This window comes from Lycorma delicatula, chromosome 4 (genome assembly GCF_047948215.1).
Source record: "Lycorma delicatula isolate Av1 chromosome 4, ASM4794821v1, whole genome shotgun sequence".
Classification (NCBI taxonomy): domain Eukaryota; kingdom Metazoa; phylum Arthropoda; class Insecta; order Hemiptera; family Fulgoridae; genus Lycorma; species Lycorma delicatula.
Window position 1 is genome coordinate 91,232,063 of NC_134458.1, and position 23,235 is coordinate 91,255,297.

General features: G+C 29.7%; 1 protein-coding gene across 3 annotated transcripts in view; it reads left to right on the forward strand.

Annotated features, from left to right (window-relative positions):
- atos (atos homolog atossa) overlaps positions 1-23,235 on the forward strand; it is a 379,961-nt gene that overhangs the window by 124,398 nt on the left and 232,328 nt on the right. For all 3 annotated transcript variants that reach the window (XM_075363639.1, XM_075363640.1, XM_075363638.1), the window contains exon 3: positions 20,505-20,764. The gene's annotated coding sequence lies outside the window, so the exon portion shown is untranslated. The remainder of the gene's footprint in view (positions 1-20,504; positions 20,765-23,235) is intronic.

The window sequence follows — 23,235 nt, forward strand, 5'->3', positions numbered from 1 at the left end:
CAAAAAAGTGGGGAGTAATATTGGTACATACGTATATACGTGTGTTGGCACGTGATGCTTAATTACTGTTTGACTGGAAAAACCGATTTTTATGAGATTTTGTACGTAGACTCATACATATGAGGCAATTTGTTTTTAAAGTTTTGGGTTCAATATCATCGGGAGGGGGAGATAATTTTTGGGGTCAATTTTTTTAGAAGGTTTGCAAACATAAACGCACTATATATTAAGCTTATCATATGCATACATGCTTATTTTACCATTTTTTAAAAACAATTTCCCCAAAAAAGGAACAAAAGATACCTTTTATTTATCGCATATTTTGTAAAACCAAATTATTTTTATGTCTTTCTAGGCATAGTAGTAAAGCAGGTGATCCAAAAAGATACTTTGGGAGCAATACTGGTGGTGGGGGAGCCGATCAAAGTTAAAAATATCGATTCTTTTAAAAAAATTTAAAACGTTTTTGGGTTTATTTTCATGTATCATTATTTTTCCTCTACATAAGAATAATTTACCAATGCCAGGAAAACATTACAACTTTTTTGTCATTTTTTCTTTACTAGTAATTTACTATTTCTTTCTTATAAATCAAGATTAATTTGAATTTTTTTTAACCACCGGTTTTCTGGTGTTTACTAATTTTTAGGTCATTGGTACTTCAGTCAGTAGTAATTATTCTTTTTTTCTTAATAAAAAAAATAATGATAATAATGCTTTTTTTTGGTTTGACAAGTTTTAGAAATATAAAGAAATCATATACACTACAAAAAAGTGGAGAGGAAAAAGACAATTACTAGGTATGATTTCTTTATCGTGCTGAAAGTCTGTGTAACTCTGTATGGGTTAATCTACTAATTTTCCATTAAAAATAATGAAGAAATGTTTGAAATTTAAAAGAAAAAAAACATTTCAATAAATGTATAAGAATTCTTTAAATAAAATTTCATTTTAATTTAATTAATAAAATAAAATAAAAAAAAGATAAATAATTTTAAAACTTTCTCTTTTAACGGTAATTTTTCGCACGAACATTTATTTAATTTTAATAGAATATCTAAACTTCAGTTATTCTTTTTAACAAATTTTAATCTGTAATTTATTAAACTTATATAAATACATTATAAGAGTTTTGTGTATTTTTTCAATTTAGTTTAAACTGCATATATTTTTGCTCGCTTTCCTAATTACTAGTGGTTTTGTATTATCCAAAGTAACATTCCCATCATTAAACCACTATTCCTGAATAATCAAGAAAATGCTTCAATTCTTTAAAAAAATCTGATTTGGACACCACATGACTTCTTTGTACGCCTATTAATTACATATATACATTTTTTGCTGCACTTCATTTAAACTTATCCTTTTTTTTGTAACTTCCGTTAGGTACTGCTTCAGAGAATGAAATGAATTAAATTTTTGTAGCGTGTGAAAATGCCATGCCTGACCGGAATTCGAAACCGGGACCTCCGGATGAAAGGCTGAGACCCTACCACTCGCGCCACGGAGGCCGGCACTTAATTTAATAGTTTAATTATTATTAACTTTTATTTATACGACACACCATAAATCTTAAAATTTTGTTAATCAGAAACTCACGAAGATACGAATAATACTAATCTAGAATAGTATATTACGTAACAAGAGTTGTAAGAAACATATTACGCATAAGTGAAAAAAGTTACGTATTTTCACGAGTGCGTAAAATGTGTTACAGGTCGAGTTATGTACTGTACCTTTTCTACGACCAGAATCACTTCCCCATAACAAAAATAAAAAGATGTAATTTGAAAGTTACTTACATTTTTAACTTTCAGTTATTCTAAATGTCGTTGCCCAGTCGATTGCAATCAAAAAGGGAGGTGCACAACTAGATGTTACAACAGCCCTAAAATGGATTCAGGGATAGTCAAAATGGATATTTCCGGTGAAATCTGATAACCGAAAATTTTTGCGATTACTTTAATATTATTAATTTTATTATATTAATTTATTAATTATATTTATTTATATATATTTTAATTAATATTTTTAAATATTACTTTGTACTTCCTTTACCTCGTACAAGGAAGTAAAAAGTAATATTTAATTAAATATTTTATTTATAAAAAATTAACTTTTTTTATGCCCGTATTGAAAATATATTAAAAGTAATATTTAACATGTTTATCATACTCGAGTGATTCAAAAAGGACTTCACAAATTTAAAAGCATATAAAAATTTATGTAGGTGGCTTACAGATTCGGTTGAGGTCTCATTTCATAGAAAAATACATCAAATTTTGATTCACGTAGTTAATTAGTACCGATTTCGGTCACCAGTATTTTTAAAAATGGGCATATTTACTGTTGCGGAACGTGCTAGCTGTATGTTTAGGTTTCACGATTTGCAGACAGCAGCTGCAAGTTAACGTAATTTTCATAGATAGTACGGTAGGAAGTCTCCTAATAGGCGTACAGTTTACTCTTTGCATTAAACCTTCGTCGAGACAGGTCGTTTTGTTAAATATACAAAATCACCAGGATGCCCACTTGTCCCTGAAGGTACTGTGGAACAACTCAGAGAAAACTTTGCAGCAGTCCCAAGAAATCAACTCGACGTGAGTCACGTGAAACTGGAATTCCATAAACGACGTTTTGGCGTGTACTACGTAAACGATTGTACTTGGAAATGGACAGAATTACAGACAACGATGCATTTCTAGACGATGTAATTTTTAGTGATGAGTCAACGTTTCACATCATTCGTTAGGTGAATATCTGTAACTGCCGAATATGGGTAGCGAAAACCCTCATGAAACTTTGCAGCACATTCGTTATAGCTCTTAAGATCAATGATTCTTTTGTGCACTAAGCAAACAAAAACTGTACGGCCGTTCTTCTTCCAGGAGGCAACTGTAAATCGTATCGCTCATCTGAACATAATTCAAAATTTTCTAATTCTTCAGTTAAACGATGTTTACCAAATGGATGCCATTACCATCGGCAAAACGGGACACCAACTCACTACCGCCTAGAAGTCCGAGATTTTCTTGATACTAGATTTCCAGGTCGGTGGATCGGTCGTTAAGGTTCAATCGCATTGCCACCTCGCTTCCCAGATTTGACTCGGGTAAATTTTTTCCTGTGGGGTTTCATTAAAGATGGGGTTTATGTACCGTCTTTGCCTGCTGATCTTGTTGAATTAAGAGGTAGCAGCAGATGGAACGCCCGACTTTCTGGCTACAGTCTAGAATGAAATCGACTTCAGGTGGGATGTATGTTGCGTTACAAATGGAAGCCATATCAAGCCTAAATGAATGTTGGGTGACAAACTTGATGCGTTTTTTTTTTTATGAAATGAGACCTTAACCGAATATGTAAGTTATTTCGATAAATTTTTATATACTTTTAAAGTTATGAAGTTCTTTTTGAATCACCCGTATAATCAGTTGAGACTGGTTTAGAACTGTAAAAAAGGACTTGTTAGGCTTAAAACTGCATAGAAGTTTTTTCCTGTTGTACCTTTTGTTACTTTCCGGGTGAAATATCTTAAAAAGTAACTTATATGGAATTTTTTTGAAGCTATTTATTGTTAACTGTTTCTTGTACTTGAATCTTATTTATCCAGTTTGTTATATTTGTTATAAACATGAATGTATTTAATTTGAAAGAAGCCTTTTGGTTTTGAAAGATTAAGACGTTTTGAGTATAATGAATTTAACAACTTCGTTACATAACAATTTACAAGTTCAACCAATGTTAGTATTTTTGTCTTTGATCAAGTAATAGTTAAAATTTTTAAATAATAATGAATTAAATCACGAGAATTACAAAATATATATATTTATTTAGAGTATGGCACCAAAACATAACACCAATTACAGTCAAAATTACAAAAAAAGATTTAACAAACTAATATATGCTACTGATTCTGGAGTCGCTATCAGGAAATCTTCAGGATTCCCTTCATAAGCTGTCCTAGTGCAAACTTCTGTGATGTGTCTAACAGTTTGATTTTCACCACTCACAAAGGGGCGTCGGTGTTTTACCCCATTTATACAGGAAATAGGCGCACCTACCATGCTGAGTTCGTAGATGAACTCAACTCAAATGAGCTAGCAGATACTGGCAGTCAGACGAACCAAGAAGATAGGTTCTCCTGACCACGCAGACACAAGCCTACAGTGTTACGAACTGCAGGCCATGTCGCTAAATATATATATACATAATAGATATGGAGATTGTAGATAATAAATATTCTAAGTATTTTTGAATTCTGACAAAAGAATAATGTAATCAGAGTTACTCAACCTTTTTATAATATCTCGTCGATTAGTTACTCCTCTCTCAAATTTTTCGTACAATCCCCGATTTGAAAAACAAAAAACCAGTCTGACTCCTTTCTGAACGAGAGCTTGCCTTTCTTCAATTTCTACTCTTATCACTGTTCCCTTATTTTTTTTATAAATTGAATTATGCTTCTTTCTCTAAAGAAAGCCTTCAAGAAAAAATTTCTTGAATAGTGTAATTTTTATTAAATTCAGAAACAAGTTTTTAAGAGTATATTTAATTCAGAAATCCTGGGAAGTCTGTCGAAATTATTTGAATACCAATAGATTGATACCCTGTCACTTTATCAGCCGAATCTTCGATACTTAAAATATTTTCAATAATATTGCTACACCAAGGAAATCGAAGAGTTTTACTTTGTACTTGTCAAAGTAAACAACTTTGTCGGTGACTTGAAACAAAATAATTTTCTTCATAAAAATGTTTAAAAATCAAACCTGGTCGTTTCTTATTTCCCATTTTTTTAGTTCGATTTCATCCTGTTACTGAAATTTGTCATTAAAAAAAAAAAATTAAGAATAGCGTCAGTTTTACGTTCACGGATATAGCAATATACAATATTACTGCTGCAGCAACGCAGCTATAAAGGGAAGGTATCGCGATCACCCAAAAACTGGGCTATCGGGTTTTTTCAAAATTCGACCTTCAAGACTTCTCTTATTCCAAAAAAAAATACAAAAGAATTATAGAAATTTCTGGATTTATATATGAATATATATATAATAAATATGTAGACCTGTATTTTGACTAACATTTCCGGATATATTGATGGCATTAAATTTTGGACAAAATTAAAATAAAAAAATGTTGAAGGGTAGTTGAGTTTTCCAGTTGTAGGCCATTTTTAAAAGTAATATCGATTTCATTTTGGAATTATTTGTTTTTAAATTATATAAACTTGAATGTTTGTTTTGATAAACTGGCTAAGGGAATAATTAAAAATAATTATTTTAGAATGTGGACGAAGTAGTATTTGAAATTAATATATGTGTATATACATACACAGTATCCCATGAAGGAATGGAGAAACATTCAGGACATGTTCTACTGTGAAAATAATGAAAAACGTTCACGTAAACATAGGTCTGGAAACGCTTTTTTTTCGAGTTACGGCTAGCGAAAGATTTAACCCGGATTTCAGTTCTGCTAAAAAAAGGACCCCTACTGTAATTTTTGAACACAAATTAAGGAGTAGAGCTGGGAAATAGGATAAAACAGGTCCTAGAACTGTAACTCTAGTAGTTTTCCGACGTAAAACACAAATTTCGGTGAAGAAAAACAAGTTATTTCTAGATTTGTAGTCCAATAGCTTCGTTAAATCACCAATAAATGCTAAAGATTTAGTAACAAAACTTATAGAGAATTTAATTTTGAGAAAATTAATGTAAATACAACCAGTATAAAAGTAAATAAAAACTTAAAAATCGGTCTTTTATTGAAGCAAAACAGACGAAAAATAGACAGAAAATCGTACTATTTTTGCTGTACCTAATAAACATTACTCTTATAACAAAACAAAAAAATAACATACACGAAATGATAAATCGTAACAGAATAACAAACCTGTTACAGTGATTGTACGAAATTCCCTCCTTCACAATGTTCACAGCACTCTGACCGACGCAATATTTCCGGTGGATTTCCGTATCATTTCAGTATCTTTTCGTGGAAATTCAATAGCATTTAGTATTTTAGAGAGTAATTCTTCTATAGTATTAACTTTTTGTCGGTATACTATCGTTTTCATACGGCCCCAGATGTAATCTAGTGGCGTTAAATCAGGGATCGCGGTGCTTAATCGATTGATCCACCGTGTCCAATCTAGTTTAAGAAATTAGCATTCAAGTGATTTCTAGCTACTAAAAAAAGTGTAGAGCTGCACCATCGTGCTGGGAAATCGTTTTTAATCTAGTTTGCAAAAGAGTCGGCAGATTATTTTTCAAGAAATGAACGTATGCATCTCCTGTAAATTTTTCATTAAAAAAAAAAAAAACGGCCCCAGAATTTTGTCATAAATAATGCCACACCAAACATTAATGTGAAATCTATGTTGGAAACCAGTTTCTAGAGTACCATGTAGATTATCTTCTCTCCATAATAGACTATTTTTAGAATTGAAGACTCCGTTTCCCATAAAAGTGGCTTTATCAGTAAATAAAATTGAACTTATCAGCGTTGTCTAGAAGACAATGACACAAGTTTAACCGCTGGGGGTAATCTGTTGGCTGCAAATTTTGAACCTTTTGCAGGCGAAAAGGATAAAGAATTTCTTTCTGTAGAATGCGCCGTTCTGTGTTTATTGACAAACCAGTGCGACATGAAATTTGCCTTGTACTAGTACCTGGGATACGCTGAATCACGATGATTTACTTGGCGTTCAACAGAAAACGAACACGTTGAACCTTTCGTTCGTAAACGTTGATACATCGAAGAATGTTAAAATAGAATACTTTTAAAAGGTTGTTTATTAGGTACAGAAGGAATATTTTCTATTTTCTGTCTACTTTTTTGTCTGTTTTGTTTCAATAAAACCTTAAAAGTTTTTATTTTATTTTTATTGCTTATTTTTACATTAATTTTCTAAGAATTAAATTCTCTACAACTTTTGTTACTAAATATTCTTCATTTATTAGTCATTTAACAAAGCTATTCTACTACAAACCTATAAAAAACTTGTTTTTCGACACCGAATTTGTTTTTTACGTCGGATATCTTAAAAACTATTGGAGTTACAGTTCTGGGACCTGTTCTATCCTATTTCCCAGCTCTACTCCTTAATTTGGGTCCCAAAAATTACAGTAGGGATTCTTTTTATTAGGAGAGCTGAAATCTAGGCGAAATCTTTCGCTAGTCGTAACTCGAAAACAAAGCGTTTCCAGACCTATGTTTATATGATTTTTTTTTCATTATTTTCACCAGTAGAACATGTCCTGAAAGTTTGTTCGTGGGACACTCTGTATATAAGATTCTTTTAAAATAACGGTCGCATTTACTATTAGTGTTAAGAAAGTTCTGTAACCATCACTCAATAAATTGTTCAACATAACTCTGGGACCTCTATTCATAATATAAACCGCCGGTTTATCTGTATTTGTCTGTACTGGTCTGAAACATCTTATTTTTTTTAACACACTTAATCCGGTTCATAATAATGGTTATTTTCCATTACCATTACCAAATTTTCTACTCGGCTTATCAGTTTTAAGTTAATTATTTTGCAAAAATAAAAACTATATCGTTCGAACATATTTTTCATCTAATCTCTTCACGGTTACGTTGTCATATTTCTACTTGTTTTACATCTGTGATATTGAAACTGTCGTCAAGCTATAGACATTTTATATTGGTTACATTCCAAGTAAACCGTGATTAGTTCCAAAGTAAAATAAATATATACTAAGTGTCTTTATAAACTGACACTTTGACAGGAATGAAGTTTTTTTTTTATTAATCTATACAGGTTTACATACTTTAGTGTCTATTTTTATAAACTTTAAATGCGTTATTAAAGAAATAGAATTTAAAGTATTATATCATAGCAGGCACATACATAATTCTTTAATAAAAGTTTTCATTAAAATCGAACAATGTAATAATAGAATTTTTTAATAACATTTGTAAATCTTTACTTTTTTTTAGTAAATGTTTAATATTTTATTATAAAAAATTACAATTTTTGAAATAAAAGAAGATATATCGTGTTCAACAAACAATTACGTAGTACACAGTTTTAATATAATAATATTAATAATAATAATCTGTGTAGTAAAGTACGACGCTTAACCACTTTTACTTAACAGATTAGTCTATTATTCACCACAACATATCTGTTTTACTTTACTGCACGTAGAAAATGTACAAGAAAGGCGCTATAGAAACGATGTATATTATTTTTTAATGTTATAGACAATACAAAAAGAAGCTATAGAAAAACCTTTACCAACATTAGATAAAAATAACTGTCTTGAAAAAAAGAAAGCTTTTTTTATCTCAAATCAAAAGAAATTAATTTCAGTATGGTTTTCTTTATAAAATCATTTATATATTTAGTTAGATAATTTTTTTTCTTCGTTAAGAATTTCTATTAAAATTTTTCTGATTTTATTTTTTTTTAATAAAAAATTATTATTCAGGCTTGAAATAAATAAACAGTAATTATTGGATAAAATATTTCAGCTGTGGTTCTTGTTTTTTGGTAAATGAAAAAAATCCCGGTAATCATTTTTTTTTGATAATCCGAACGGGTGTGACGCAGTTAGTGTTGATATCCAGATATCTGCTGTTAAAAATGTTTTTATGCTTAATTTCCTTCATTTTTTCTTGTAATTTTAAAGAAAAATGTTTGAAATAAAATAAAATAGTGATTTTTTATACGATATGTAAATTGATGAATTATCTTTTAAAATTTCGATTTATAATTTTTTTAAATAATTTTTTTTTTGGGGAAACTAGATAAAAATTAAACTGAGAGTAATTAAAAAAAAAAAAAAAAAATAGTTTTCACGAGCACTTCTTTTATACAGAAAGAATAATACTATTTTCTATCTACTTTTCGTCTGCTTTGCCTCAATAAAAAACCTATTTTTAAAAGTTTCTACTTTTATTTTATTCGCCGTATTTTCATTAGTTTACTCAGAATTAAATTCTCTACAAGTTTTGTTATTAAATCTTCCGCATTTATTGGTCATTTAACAAAGCTATTGTACCACAAACCTAAAAAAATTTGTTTTTCGATACCGAATTTTGTGTTTACGTCGGATATCTTAAAAACTACTTCGAGTTAAAGTTCTAGGACCTGTTTTATCCTATTTCCCAGCTCTAATCCTTAATTTGGATCCCAAAAATTACAGTAGGAATTGTTTTTATTAGAAGACCTGAAATCTGGGCGAAATCTTTCGCTAGCCGTAACTCGAAAACAAAGCGTTTCCAAACCTACGTTTATATGAACTTTTTTAATTATTTTCACCAGCAGAACATTCCTGAAAATTTCTCCGTTTCTTGGAGAAACGGAGTGGGACACTATAAACGGTCTCTAAAAAGATTTAAACTGCTTGTGGAATTTTATATTTCCGATTAGGTCGAGGTAAAAATCCTGAATAACAAACTTAAAATTGAATTTATTTACCGCTTCTAAAATTTCGAGTACTTAAATGTACTAAATTTTTTATTACCGATCCGTAAGTGATATATGAGATCAAACCGTACATTCATTTACCAACACCTAACTTTTTGAATAAGTATTTAGACCGACATTAGTTAGACATTTAACTTCGAAATCGGAAGAGATATAATTAAAAATTGGAAACTACTATTTATTTGGTTTAGAATTATTTAGCAAAATTTTTACCATTTAAAAAGGTAAGAGAAAGTTTTGCGTTACCTCCTTTAATTGCTGGGTTGTGTCATTTGCCCCCCAAAGAAATTCAGCTTTTTTTTTAAAGAAGTAAGTTAAAGTTTAACTTTGATTAAAGCAAGTCTATTAGGTAGGATTACACACGATTATTAAATGATTCAGTCCATTCAAATTAAGAATTTTCTGATTTAAAGATTCTTCACTTTTCCGGATTGCTAGGAGTCAGTTATACTTTTTATTCTTACTCATTTTATGTCCATGCGCAATGGACAGATGTAAGTCTAAAAATATGCTGTAATCTTTTCGACTTCGTTCAATACGAACGTTTTTCGACCAACGGTATTCCAGTTATTGGCATTTTTCAAATTTGTCTATTTCAGTTATGAAAATTTGGTTTTAAAATTAAGTTTCAAAAACCGGTATGTTTGGTTTGATATGCTGAATAAGAAAATAAGTATATTAATTGAAAATAACCTTTACGAAAACGATTAATGGTATTTGACTATTCCTTTTTAAACAACAATCAAAATTAAAGAAATTATATTATAGTTAGTACAAATGTAATCAGTAAAAGATGTACACCGCCCGTATTGGGCGATTTATAGTACAATTATTTCACCATAATGGTAAAATAACTAATCATAATTTTATTTACGAAACTAATTCATCTACTTCTATGCTATTTTGTATTCTACACATTTTTTACACAAATCATTAAAACGAATATATAAGTTTATAAACAAAAAATAAATAAATAAATAACCATTATGATTTAAATAGCTACTACCTGAAAAATATTAAATAACTGGAATTCTATTAATCGAAAAAGACACAATATGGGCAAGGAAAATGAGGTAAGTTATTTGACAGTCGACAGGGCACACTAGGATGTTTTTTGTTTTTCATACAGGCCTCTTACCATTACTTTGAATCGAGTATTAAGCCTCTAATTTATCGGCAAAGATATAACGTGACCTGTATAGTTTCTTTTGTCACAAAAATAGGTTTATGCCGTATTTAAAACGAGACAATGAATTCGACTTTATTGCATTTTGTTGTATGCGTCCTTGAGTTTTTTCTCATAACAGAGTATAACTTTAATGGTTATCCTCCTTCGTCTAGTAACGCTGTCTGGAAGGTTAAATATCGACGAATAATTTATCCTCGGAACAATATTTTAGGTTTCTACAGTATACTCACAATCCTAATTTTAAACTGTCTGCGTGTTTTTTTAAAAATCTTACAATATTTTAGAGAAAATCTTTTGTGTTTTTTATAAAGTAACTTTTAAAAAAAAAGAATATATATATATATATATATTCTTTTTTTCTCTTTTTTTATGAAATACGTAGATTAGTAATTATTCACAAGTAACAAGCAGTGATTACGTAGTTTTCGCTCACCATCTTTTCATTGTTTATTTTTTATAATTTAATTATTTCCTTCTGAAATCTCCTACTAAATACGAGTAATCAGCAATGGATTATTTATTTATTTTAATTAGTAATTAAATTTATTTTTATTTTAAAAAATAAATGTTTTTCAAAGCGTTTCAAAAGGACTTCCCTGACTGGTCTAGTGGCTAACTCGTCGTCGGAAAATCAGTTGTTTAACAGTTAATTTTCGAAGTCGAAGGTTCTGAGGTTCAAATCCTAGTAATTGGTAGTTGATTTTATACGGATTTGAACACTAGACAGCAGATACTGTATAATTTGGTGGTTGGGGTTCACTTAAATACACGCCTCAGGAATGATCGGCCTGAATCAGTACAATGCTACACTTCATTTTTATTTCATATATATATAAACTCATTGAAAACTTGAGTTTATATTTTCACTATAAAAATCCTATTTGAAAACAAGGGATGGCAGGAAGATGAAATTTTTAAAATGTTTTGCTCAACCAAAATAAATAAATTAGGTAACAGGAAATTTTCTGTACCTCTTTTTTTTTAAATGTAAGAAAAAAATCTTTCGATTAGAAAATCTAAGGAAGTCGTTTCCAGTTGTACAGTTTTAATAATTAACTTTGTTTAGTGTTTCAGGTCTTAATGATTTTAAATTATGATACATAGATATTTCTCTTGTTGAAATATGCATTAATATTCGAAAAAAAACATGTTGGGTTTATGAGTAGGTACAAATGATTAAAATCCATATTATGTGAAATTAAAATTTATTCCGTGATTTACTAGAACAAAGATAAATACTAATAAGTTGAATTTTATTATATTAAACGAATTCTAATATTATATGAGGTTTATGACAAAAAACTCATCGGAGTAAAATTTGTGAGGTGGATTTTGTTTTTCTTAATATTCTTCATATCATCTGCATGCCTGGGTTTGGTTTTCCCCTTAAACGTAAAAATTTCCTTCTGCATTGATTTTTTTCACTAGTTTGTTGAATAAATTTGTTAGTTTGAACGGAAAAAGAATGAATTCTTGACCTATAACTTTTTTTGCGACTTATAGAAGTAAATATTTAAAAAAAAATTTTAAGTTTATTTATTTAACCAGTGACTAATTGTTAATGTTTTATTTTTATTCTTTTTTTTTACTCGATAATATTTTAACTAAACCTAGAATCGGCGATAAGGAATTTTTTTATTTCCCGCTAACTTATTAATAGTTTATACAGCCTAGCGACAAAACTTATTTTATGCTCATTCAACGAAAGATAATTAATTAGTAAAGAAATAAACTTTAAATACAATTGAGTAATTTTGTTTAGGAATTATTTTTGTTTAATATTTTCAAAAAATTTCTTATATTACTTGTAACGGTCGTTAAAATTGGCGATGAAACATGGTAATAAAATGTTTTGAATTTATGTGAATTGGAATTTCATAATGCTAAAATAACTTACACTTTAACTCAATTGTTTTTAATTCATTTTTGAGTAACCGAGGTATAATTTTGTTGAAATAACATTACGTTAGATATTACTAGTTTATGCCGAATTTCATTTTCTTTTAGATTGTCAACATAGTTTTACTCTTCTCCCTAGTTTCTTTCTCTAACCCATTTACTGATCCATCTAGTAATGTTTTAATAAATTCTTATATTTTATATAAATAGTCATTGAAATATTAGCTATTAAAAAATTGAAGCGGCTGCCGTTTTCAAATTTTTAAATCGTAAAAACTCTTCAATTTTATATTTATTGGAAAATTACTGATTAAATGTAATATCAAATGTATATTAGATTTTAGTATAATATTTTAAAGTGCTCTTAATGTATGAATTCCGGTGTAAAAAACATAAAAGTTTTTAGAAGTGTGATGAATTAAAAAAAAAAATGATTTTAATGTTCTTAATCGCTTACCGAAATTATGACGTTTGTTGTTGTACTCTATGTAAATATATACTAATTATTAATTTTTTTACGCTAAATATTATTTTGTATTTATTTTCATTGTAGAACCAGTTTCCTAGTTATATGAGAAGATAAAAATTTTCTGTATAAAATCATTCTAAATTATATAAATTTGTGTTAATTTTGGATTTAAAATTAATTTATAAAGATAATAATATAAACCGGTGCCGCTTGATCTGGAGGACTTATCGCAGAAAAATGGATTTTATTTAATCTCGAATTCAACGGTTTTATTTTAGAAACTATTTACAGTATACAGAAAAGAATTTTCATAACATTCAGAACAACGACTTCAATTGGGAATAACAAAGAGGGTCGAATAAATGCTAAAAAAAAGGTAGCATAGTTCCCTTTGTAATAGATAAACAGTTTTAGGTAGATTTCATAAGAAAGCTACCTGAAACCATACTGTACTATACTGGATACTGCTGTTGTACTGGATACCATGATTCGATTTCCGGAAAATTTCGACATATCTTTGCGTTTTACATGTTCTAGACCACAAAACCACCGTCAGCTCAAAAGTTTACATTTACATATACATATTTTACTTTCTTGTGCCCTAATAACTGCCCTAATTTTGCGCCAATCACTTTCAAACTGTTCCTTAAAAATAACTCGTCCCAAAATCTAGGTCGAGTTTGTTAACGGCCAAAATCGGACTTTGGGGATGAAAATGGAGGGGCTTTTTCGAAAAAAAAAACAACAAAATATCGCTATAAATTTCTTATTAAGTAAAATATCGAATTCGTTTAAAGATCCTACTATCCTTTGGATAAGGGCCTAAAACCTATCCAAGTAAAGTTTTTTGATATCAACCATTGGCCCAGGGGGTGGAAAAAATGGGGTTTTGAAGACAAAAAATAATCATACCTCCCTTAATAGGCAAAGTATCGAATCGGTTTAAAGTGGTCGTTAGTACTCTAAACAATACCTAAAACTTTTGTTTGAAATAATTTTTTATATGACCGACTCTTACGGCAAGGGATGACCAAAATGTTGTAGGAATTGTAAGAATATGGCGCTTGCCATATGCTAAACATGTAAAACTTTTTTTCACATGCAACCATTTTCATATTGAGTAAATTTGATGTTTTTTCTTAACTTTAAGGTGGAAATGTTTTTTATCCCGTATTTAGCACCTATGAAATCTACCTCCGCCTTCTGGCGTGCCGAAAGGGATTTTTTTAATTTAATTCACAACTTTAACGTTAACGTTATGATTCCTAGAAAACTGGCTTCTGTCTTTGGAAAGGGTAAGCAAACCCATCGAAAGAATGATGAATTATAAATTGTTATATAAAGATCCTTATTGCAATTTAGGAATAGGACAAACTAAAAGAAAGATTGAAAAGAGTATTTAGCTCATTTCAAAGAAAAAAAATATATCGGCCGTATCCCAGCATTCCTTGGAAACATGGTCACAAAATTAGTTTGCTAGAAGCGACATTTAAAAATAGTAAATAAACAAGAATTATATAATCGAGAAACGTAATAACGTTGCAGAAACTTTATCGATGAATAACAATAGGAACCAATACTTAATAGCTTTTTAAGTTTATTTAAATGTTTCCTACTGTAAAAACCGTTATGACCTCCTTACATTTTGTTCATAGAAGTGGATTATCTTTAGTTCATCTTTCTTGAGATAAATTTTTACTTTATCCAATCCTGTGGATTAATTCGTGGTTGGTGGTTTGAGATGAAAAGGTTTCAGTGGTTTAGACTTTTTTTTAAACAGGGATAACATAGATATTTCTAATTTTATGGTCAACAGTTTTTTTTAATCTTTTAATTCTATAAACACCGATCGAAATACTTGTATATTCTTGCCGGAGTATTATTTGTTTGTTAATTAATATTTTTTATACATTTCATTAATTTTTTAATCTACTGATAATGATTTTTTTTTTTGATAATCGAAGTAATTATAAATTTCCATTAATTTTTTTTTTATTAGTTTTGAATATTTTTTTGACTTTCAGTTTATTTCAATAAATACCTTGCCGTCCTTTAAAATTCGTATAACTTCTATTTTTTATTTTAAAAATAAAAAAAGATGACGTTTCTATTTCCGACATCCAATAACCTATCGATAAAAAAAAAGAGTTCATTATTAATAAAGATTTTGTAATCTTTAATTCTATCTTTGTTTTATAAATAATTAACCCTGTCGGTTGTGAACACGTATTTATTCACCAATTAATAAAGAAAATTTCATCAACAGTTCATTTAACATCAAGGGCATGTTATTAGACTACATGACAACACCGATCTACTTTGTATTTATAAGTTGTATATCGTAATTATCCAGGATGCGGCATTTCACAATTTTTTCAGTAACTTTTCTTGAGATATAGAATATAATAATATATTCCTTAAAATTAAAACTATATTTATCTCACTAAATTGTTCTACAAAGCGGTGTTAAATCGAAATTTTTTTTTTGAATTCCTTAATTTGATTATTTTTATTATCAGAGGATTAAAAACAAAATAAAATATTGTTGAACGAATCATGAAAATTAACAATAGGGGCGTGAAGGTTACTCGAATAGGAACGGGAAATAGCAAATTTATCGTTAAAAGAATACATCAAACAATCGACACAGATACGTCAGAAACATGCTAAATCATATCTTCAAAATTTTCCAATGTTTTCTGACGATTCAGAAATTTGGTCTTGATTTTCACGTTTCCGAAAATATTCTGAATTTTACGAATAAATTTGAAAATTATATTTTTTTCCCAAGGCGTAAGAATGTATCGTTATATCAGTAGCTTATTAAAGATATTTTTCTGATTTTTTTTCGATATATCTCAAGAACCAAACGATACACAGAGTGTTTCACGAAGAAACGGAAAGAATTTCAGGACGAGTTTTACCAACGAAAGTAGTGAAAAAAATTTATATTAACATGGGTCCGGAATCTATTCGTTAGCGACTTACGGCTGGCGAAAAATTTCGCCATGATTCCTGGGCAAGAAGTGAAATAAAGCCGTACTGAAATTCTAGGAACACAAATTAAGGGGTAAGGTTAATGGTATCTTATGGGTTTTAACCTGAAAAATTGAATAAAACAGATTTTAGAACCGTATCTAGTGTGGTTTTTGAGAAAACTGATAGAACGAAAAAAATTATGATGGAAACCCCGTTTTTTATCTTTTACGTACAATAATTTTGTTACATCGTAAATACGTAAACGTTTTAGGCAAAGCTTGTAGAGAATTTAATTCTGAACAATATGATGCATATACAGCCAAATACAAAACAAAAACAAGTTACAAAAAATGAATTTTATTAACAGCAAAATATCGGAAATGCGGCTGAAAAATACATTAATTTTTAAACAGAAATAATAATACTTTTAACATCCGAGAATATCTAGAAATAAAATCACTGTTTTATTCAATTTATCAGGTCAAACCATAAGAAACCATCAAGCTTACACCTTAATTTGGGTTCCTGGAATTTCAGAACGACTTTATTTCACTCTTTGCCCAGGAATCGTGGCAAATTTTTCTCTATCCGTAACTCGCTAACGAAGCGATTCCGGACCCGTAATCATATAAATGTTTTTCATTACTTTCACTGGTAGAACTCGTCCTGAAATTCTTTCCGTTTCTTCGTGAAACACTCTGTATAAAATAAAATCGCACAGATATGCATTAAGGGCTAAATGGTACTGTAATTAGAATCCCACTTCCCGCAAAATGTTGCACTCCTTAAAAATGGTCCTATTTCATAACGATCGTTTCCCCCCTACTGAGTGTAGACAGTGGATATAATGTCTTTATTTTCTTCAAAGTACGGGACATATTAATTTCGATATATTTAAGGCGGCTGTCAGACTGAAGAAATAGACGACGCGCAACCAGCAACGAGCAGTATACGATAATGTTCCTGCCATTATGTTTAGATTAGAACGGGTCCGTAATTCCACACCAGAGTGATGCGATATCGCTTTGCTGAAAAAGTTGCCATTGGATGGCAACACACGTTGGTAGCAACACAAATAGCCGGTTGTGAAGAGATACGTATCGCTCTAATCAATATTGGTAGTATGTATGTAAATATATATATATATAGTAGGGTTTGTGTGTATTCGAATACTATTTGGAAGTTTACAGGTTTATTTTAATCAATATTATTGTGTTGTAAAGAAATTCTCAGGAACCATTCGGTAGCGGTTTTTAAAATGCATAGGATGATTCTTTAATTCTTTTGAAAAAACTATAGCACTATGATTTGTCAGAAGTTCTCGTGAAGGATGTACTCACATATTCCGTAGTTTCCTTACTTTGCTTATTTTTCTAAAATACCACCGTAACATCATCGTCAGATTACATAATTATATTTTTTACCGTAAAAGTATAAAGTAGCCCTATAACTAGACATTATCTCAATAAAAAAAGAATAATATTCAAACAAGATTACTTTTGTTCTTAACCGTAGGTCGTTGATTTATCCGGTGTGAGAGCAGGCTCGAAACGATATTGCATGTCGCTTATTGCTCATTGCTGGTTTCGCGTTGCCTGCTGCTCCGGTCTGAGAGTTGCCTAATTATCTACCCCGCTCTTTCTTATTGCTACCAAGAAATGATTGATGTATATTAAACATTTCAGAGTTATTTTATTTGGTTCGATTAATTCTTAAATAGAATAAAATTATAAGATTCTCTTTTGCTGAACCTATTATGTTGAATTTTTAAATAACACTTTAAACAAATTTTGATTTTCTCTATTCTTCGTTTAACATAACAACATATAGTACTGGTTATTTGTTTTAAAAAGCAACCAGAACAAAATACTTTTTAGAAAAGTTAATACAATAATTTTAGATGTGTAGGTTAAATGGTTTTTAAAACGGAAGAAAGGATTTTTATTGTGGAAAATTATTTAACAACTAAATCTTTTATTTTGTGCCTAGAAGCTTTTCAATTGCAGTTGCCAGGTAAGAATGTATCAAATAAATCTTCAGTTCATCCGTCGATTATAGAAGGACTGCTTCTGTTTGAAATCCCGGAAACGTACAGTATTTAATGACGAAACATTGGAAGATGTTAGGGTAAGCTTTTTAAATTCACCTAATCGTAACGAAAACTTACGCAACAAAAAGAAATATCTTTGTATAGTGCCTTACAAGCCACCCGGCCGCTTAAATTCAAGCCATACCGAATTCATGCATTACATGAATTACACCCGGTTGATTATGCTGTTAAGCTCCATGGTTTAATCCGTTTGTTAGGTAGAGCACTAAAGTGTAGGATAAAATATTATTTTCAGTTGAGACTTGCTTTTATTTTAGTGATTACGTTAGTAGTCGGAGCGATCGCTACTGGAGCTTCAACAATCCTAACATAATCCGTTCACGACCCCTTTACATCCACAGAAAAATGTTATGTGATGTGCAATTTCCAGAGGAAGAATAATTGGTCCCATATGCTTTGAAAACACTCTTAATGCAGACCTCTACCAAGAAATCGTAACGCAGTTTATTACAAATTTATAATTAAACGAGAGAGATTCGCGGTTTCAAAAAGAGAGGGCCACGTATCACACGACAAGAACAACAATGGACGTTTCGAGAAATGTTTTTGGTGAAAGAATAATATCGGACTGGCTTACGGCCAGGTCATCTGATCTTTCTCCTGCAGATTTTTTCTCTGATAATATCAAAAAGGTTGTTTATTCAAAAATAACCCGCACATCACTGAAGAACTGAAAGCCAATATAACTCAAGAATTACGTAACACTTCGAAAGGTTGCACGGAATATGAAAAAGAGGATGTGACTTACATTGATGAAAAAGTGGAAACGTTCAACATTTGCTATAAAAATATTTGATCTCAATATTATTTTGCAAAATAATTGTAATATTTATAATTGATAGCATTAAATATAGCACATTATTTTTTTTTAATTGGGTTGCGTTATTCAGTTATTTATTTAATTTAATTAATTAATATGGATATAACCGATTTATTTATTTATTTTTTGATAATTTAAAAAAATACCTTTTTCCTCTTTTTTACTGTGTTTTCCCTAGATTCGTTCAGAAATGATGAACGCATCGGTGGAGTAGCACCACGTCTATTCATTCGTGACGTAATCAGTTTGATGTATAATTAAAAATACCGATCTGATTTTAATATTTGTTAAGCTGTTTAAAAGTAATTACGAAGAAGCGTTATTAATCGATTAATTTCCAGCGTTAATTTAAATAATAGGGATTTTTTAAAAAATTTATTTATTTTTTTATATAAATATTTACAGTGCCTTTAATAGTTTTAAATAAGATATCGGTGTCCTTCAATATTAGTGCGGTATGCTTACGTCAGCTCGCAATTGCTGATGTTTTAGTGAGATGATGAAAGTTAGATCTAAAGAATTAAGTAATATTGATTTCTTAAATGATGTAATACTGATTTATTAATGAATTCATCTTTTAATTTTTTGGGGAAATTATTTTTTATTGAAATAATAATAATAAAAAATCAGTTCTTAGGGAAAAATGAAGTAATTAATTTAAATATTTTTAATTTTTTTTTATTTCACATAGTTTACAAAAGAAATGAAAGTATTGGGATGTTGGAAATAATAAAAACTGGTGTTCATATCTATAACTTGTAACCCATATAATTAAAACAAATTCTTAGATTGACAAAAAAGAAACTAATTTATTTTATAGTCCTACAATCTACTGAAAACCTTTTTTGTACTGTTATCCCGACTAAGGAAGACTGGTTGCTAAAAGTAGCTTTGAGAATGGACGTACTCCGAAACGCGCCAACTACGAATGTTAGAGTGACAATACTAGGAAGAACAGAAAATAACTTCCAAATCAAAAATTGAAACATATAAAATTTATATAAGGTGATTTTATATATATATATATATATATATATATATATATATATATATATATATATATATATATAAAATCAATCAAATCACCAATAAACTTGCATTGCATTTATCAGATTATGTATTTATTTATGCCATTTGACAATTTTTACGTCAGTTGTTTGCGTTTAATTAAATTTAAGTTACGTATGAAAAAAATTGTAATTTCTATAATATAAAATGTATACCTGCCGCGTTACTATAATACATATACTAATGTTAAACGTCCCGTTATGTTAGTTAAGGATATATTAAACTCAATAATTCTGAGGAAATTTTGGAGGTTGTTATTATCCCCATTATTATAACGAATCCTTAAGATCGTAATTAATTCTATTACATATTGTACTTGTTAGTATATTTTATACGATTAATTATTAGTGTAAGTTAAAATACATTATGTAAGTATAAATTTAATTATAATAAAACGATAAGTATCAATTTTTCAAAATAAAAAAATCATATATTTTTTTATTTTATTATACGATAGGGTATAACAGAAGATTTTAGTATTTGTGTTCTGTTTGTTTATTTTAGTATTTTTGGGCATTCCCCTATGACGTATGACCCGTGATATTCCCCACGGGTCGGGGATGATTATCCGGTGTCTGTCTGCGGCGGAAAGAAGCAGCCCGTTTTCGGAGAAAAAAGTATCGGAAAACAGCTGAAAAAACTGGTTCCAGCGGATGCATTTAACTACTGCATTTTGGATCGCCTGATAACCGAGGATCGTAAATAAAAACAAAACACATAATGCACATTTGACATTGCACATTTCATCTCCTGTAATTTCTGAGGTATTTATCATTAATATTATAAATAAAAACAAATTCGTAAAACATTTTAAATTAAATTTGAAGTATTTATACGTATATATTTACATATTTTTTTTGTGTTACTTTTATTGATTTAATTATATTTTCGATAACATCCTTATTTGTTTAAAGTTTAATACTTCAGCGTAATCTGTTTTCTGTATTAAATAAATAATTGTCTCCGTAATATCTACAGTAGTGTATTGAACGAGAAGGGAAATGAAAGAAAGATTAGACGGTCGGGATAGTTATCCCGAAACGCACGCTACCAAGCAGGCGTGGTGAGCCGATGTGTACGTTACCGTGACGATTATCCCCACCGAATAATTATTGTTCCAGTATCTCTCGCGACTTGATGCTACTGTGCATATTAGGATTATTATCTCTTTCATTATAATTATTAACATATATATTTATATTTATTACAAAATGAATAAAAAAATTATCTGTTCTATTTATTGTTTTTAGTGATAATTTTCAGGTTAGTCTTATTTTAAATGATCGGGAACAACCCAAATATTATCGATTTTTGGTTTTGATACGTTATTATAACCGTTTATTTCATTCTGTATAAGTGGAAATTATAGAAACATTAAACTGAAGAAAAAAAAAGAATTAATATACTGTTCTAATAGGGTTAGAGCCTAAGTCCTGCATAGCTTAGTTTTAAGAAATTGACTGGAAAAAAAAGTAAAAATTGTAAAATTAAATAAATTATTGTTGATATCCATTCTCTCTACCTCTATAAACAGCACAAAACTAAAAATATTTCAGTATACCTACAAGTATTCTGTAGCATTATGTGAACTATAATTAATATATGAACTCTAAAGAAGTTAAATGACTAATATCGAATGAATGAATCTTAATTTCCGGCAGTTTAGTACAGTATGTACTACAAGGGTAAAGTATGACTGATAACCAGACCGCAATAATGGTGATTTTGGAGAAAAGTTAAGTGAAACTTCGGAGAAAAAAACAAAAAAAGGGAAGGATTAACTTTTGTTCATTCGTATGAATACTGCGTACAACGAAAATAAAAACTTGTGTTGGAGAAGGTCAAGACCGCATCGCTATCGAACCTGAAAACGAATTTACATCCATCTAATAGGAAAACAATAACAATGGGGAACAAAAAAGAATTTTTTTTCTCAGGAAAAAAAAAGTGATTCTGATAGTATTTTTTCTCCTGAATTCAAATATGATATCGGTATTTCCCCATACGCAAAGTTTCCGAGATACAGGCATTTATAATTTCAAACATTTTAATATTTTCTGCATTCTTACTTATACAATATTCCAACATTTAACTCACCTAGAAAGTAAAAAATGACGATTTTCTGCTATATTTTGCCTGCATAGCATCCCTCTTGATTGTCTAAAAATAATCGGCCAGCAAATTATAATTCCATTTGCTTGATACCTCTTTTTGGTAGCTGAAATCTCCTGATGAAACTGTTCCTCCTGCTCATCGCTCACTGCGCCAAGATTTTCCGGGAAGAAATCTAGGTGCGAGTGCAGGGAGTGTACTTTTAAGGACATAATAAAACCCAAATTTTTTTAACATGTTTTAAGATTTAAGTTGTTGACTGTCATGGTAATTTTCCGCCTTTCGATTTCACAAAAAACTCTGAATACATTTTTTAATGTTTGCCAAGCTGCTTTCTCCAGCGGATTCAATAGTTTCTCAAGCTTTTCATTATGCATTAGTGATCGTATCTGTGGACCCACAAATATTCCTTCTTTAATTTTTGCATCGCTAATTTTAGGAAACATCTGTTTTAACTATATGAAACCAGGAGTCTCGTTCATGGCCTTGACGAAATTCTTCATTAATCCTAGTTTGATATGTAACGGAGGTAGATATACGTTTTTAGGATTACACAAAGAGTCATGTTTCACATTTTTCTGTTCAGGAATGAGTAATTCTCGTTTAAGCCATTGCTTTCTAATGAAATGGTTTTTTCTGTCCCTACTATCCCATTCGCACAAAAAACAGCAGTACTTTGTGCAACCAAGCTGCAGACCAAGAATAAGTGCAATTACCTTCGAATCACCACAAATATTCCTTTCATACACTGGATATTGAAGCTTTTCTAATATAAATTTAAAGTTTTCATATGTTTCTTTCATACTAGCAGAGTGAGCCACAGCTACTGATGGGAATTTATTGCCATTGTGCTGAAGCACAGCTTTTAAACTAACTTTAGAGGAATCGATGAACAAGCGCCATTCTGTTGGGTTTTGTTCATTACAAAGTGTCTCCTTAAGAGAAGAAATGTCATTACAAAACAATAAGCCATTTTCTTCAGAAAAAAGTATTTAAATTCAGAATAACGATTACGATAAGTACATATCTTTGTGTTCTTTTGAAGAAGATTCCATCTTTTTAGCCGGGAAGCAAGCATAACAGACTGTTTTTTTTGGATAACTTTAAATAACGTTAAGATTTT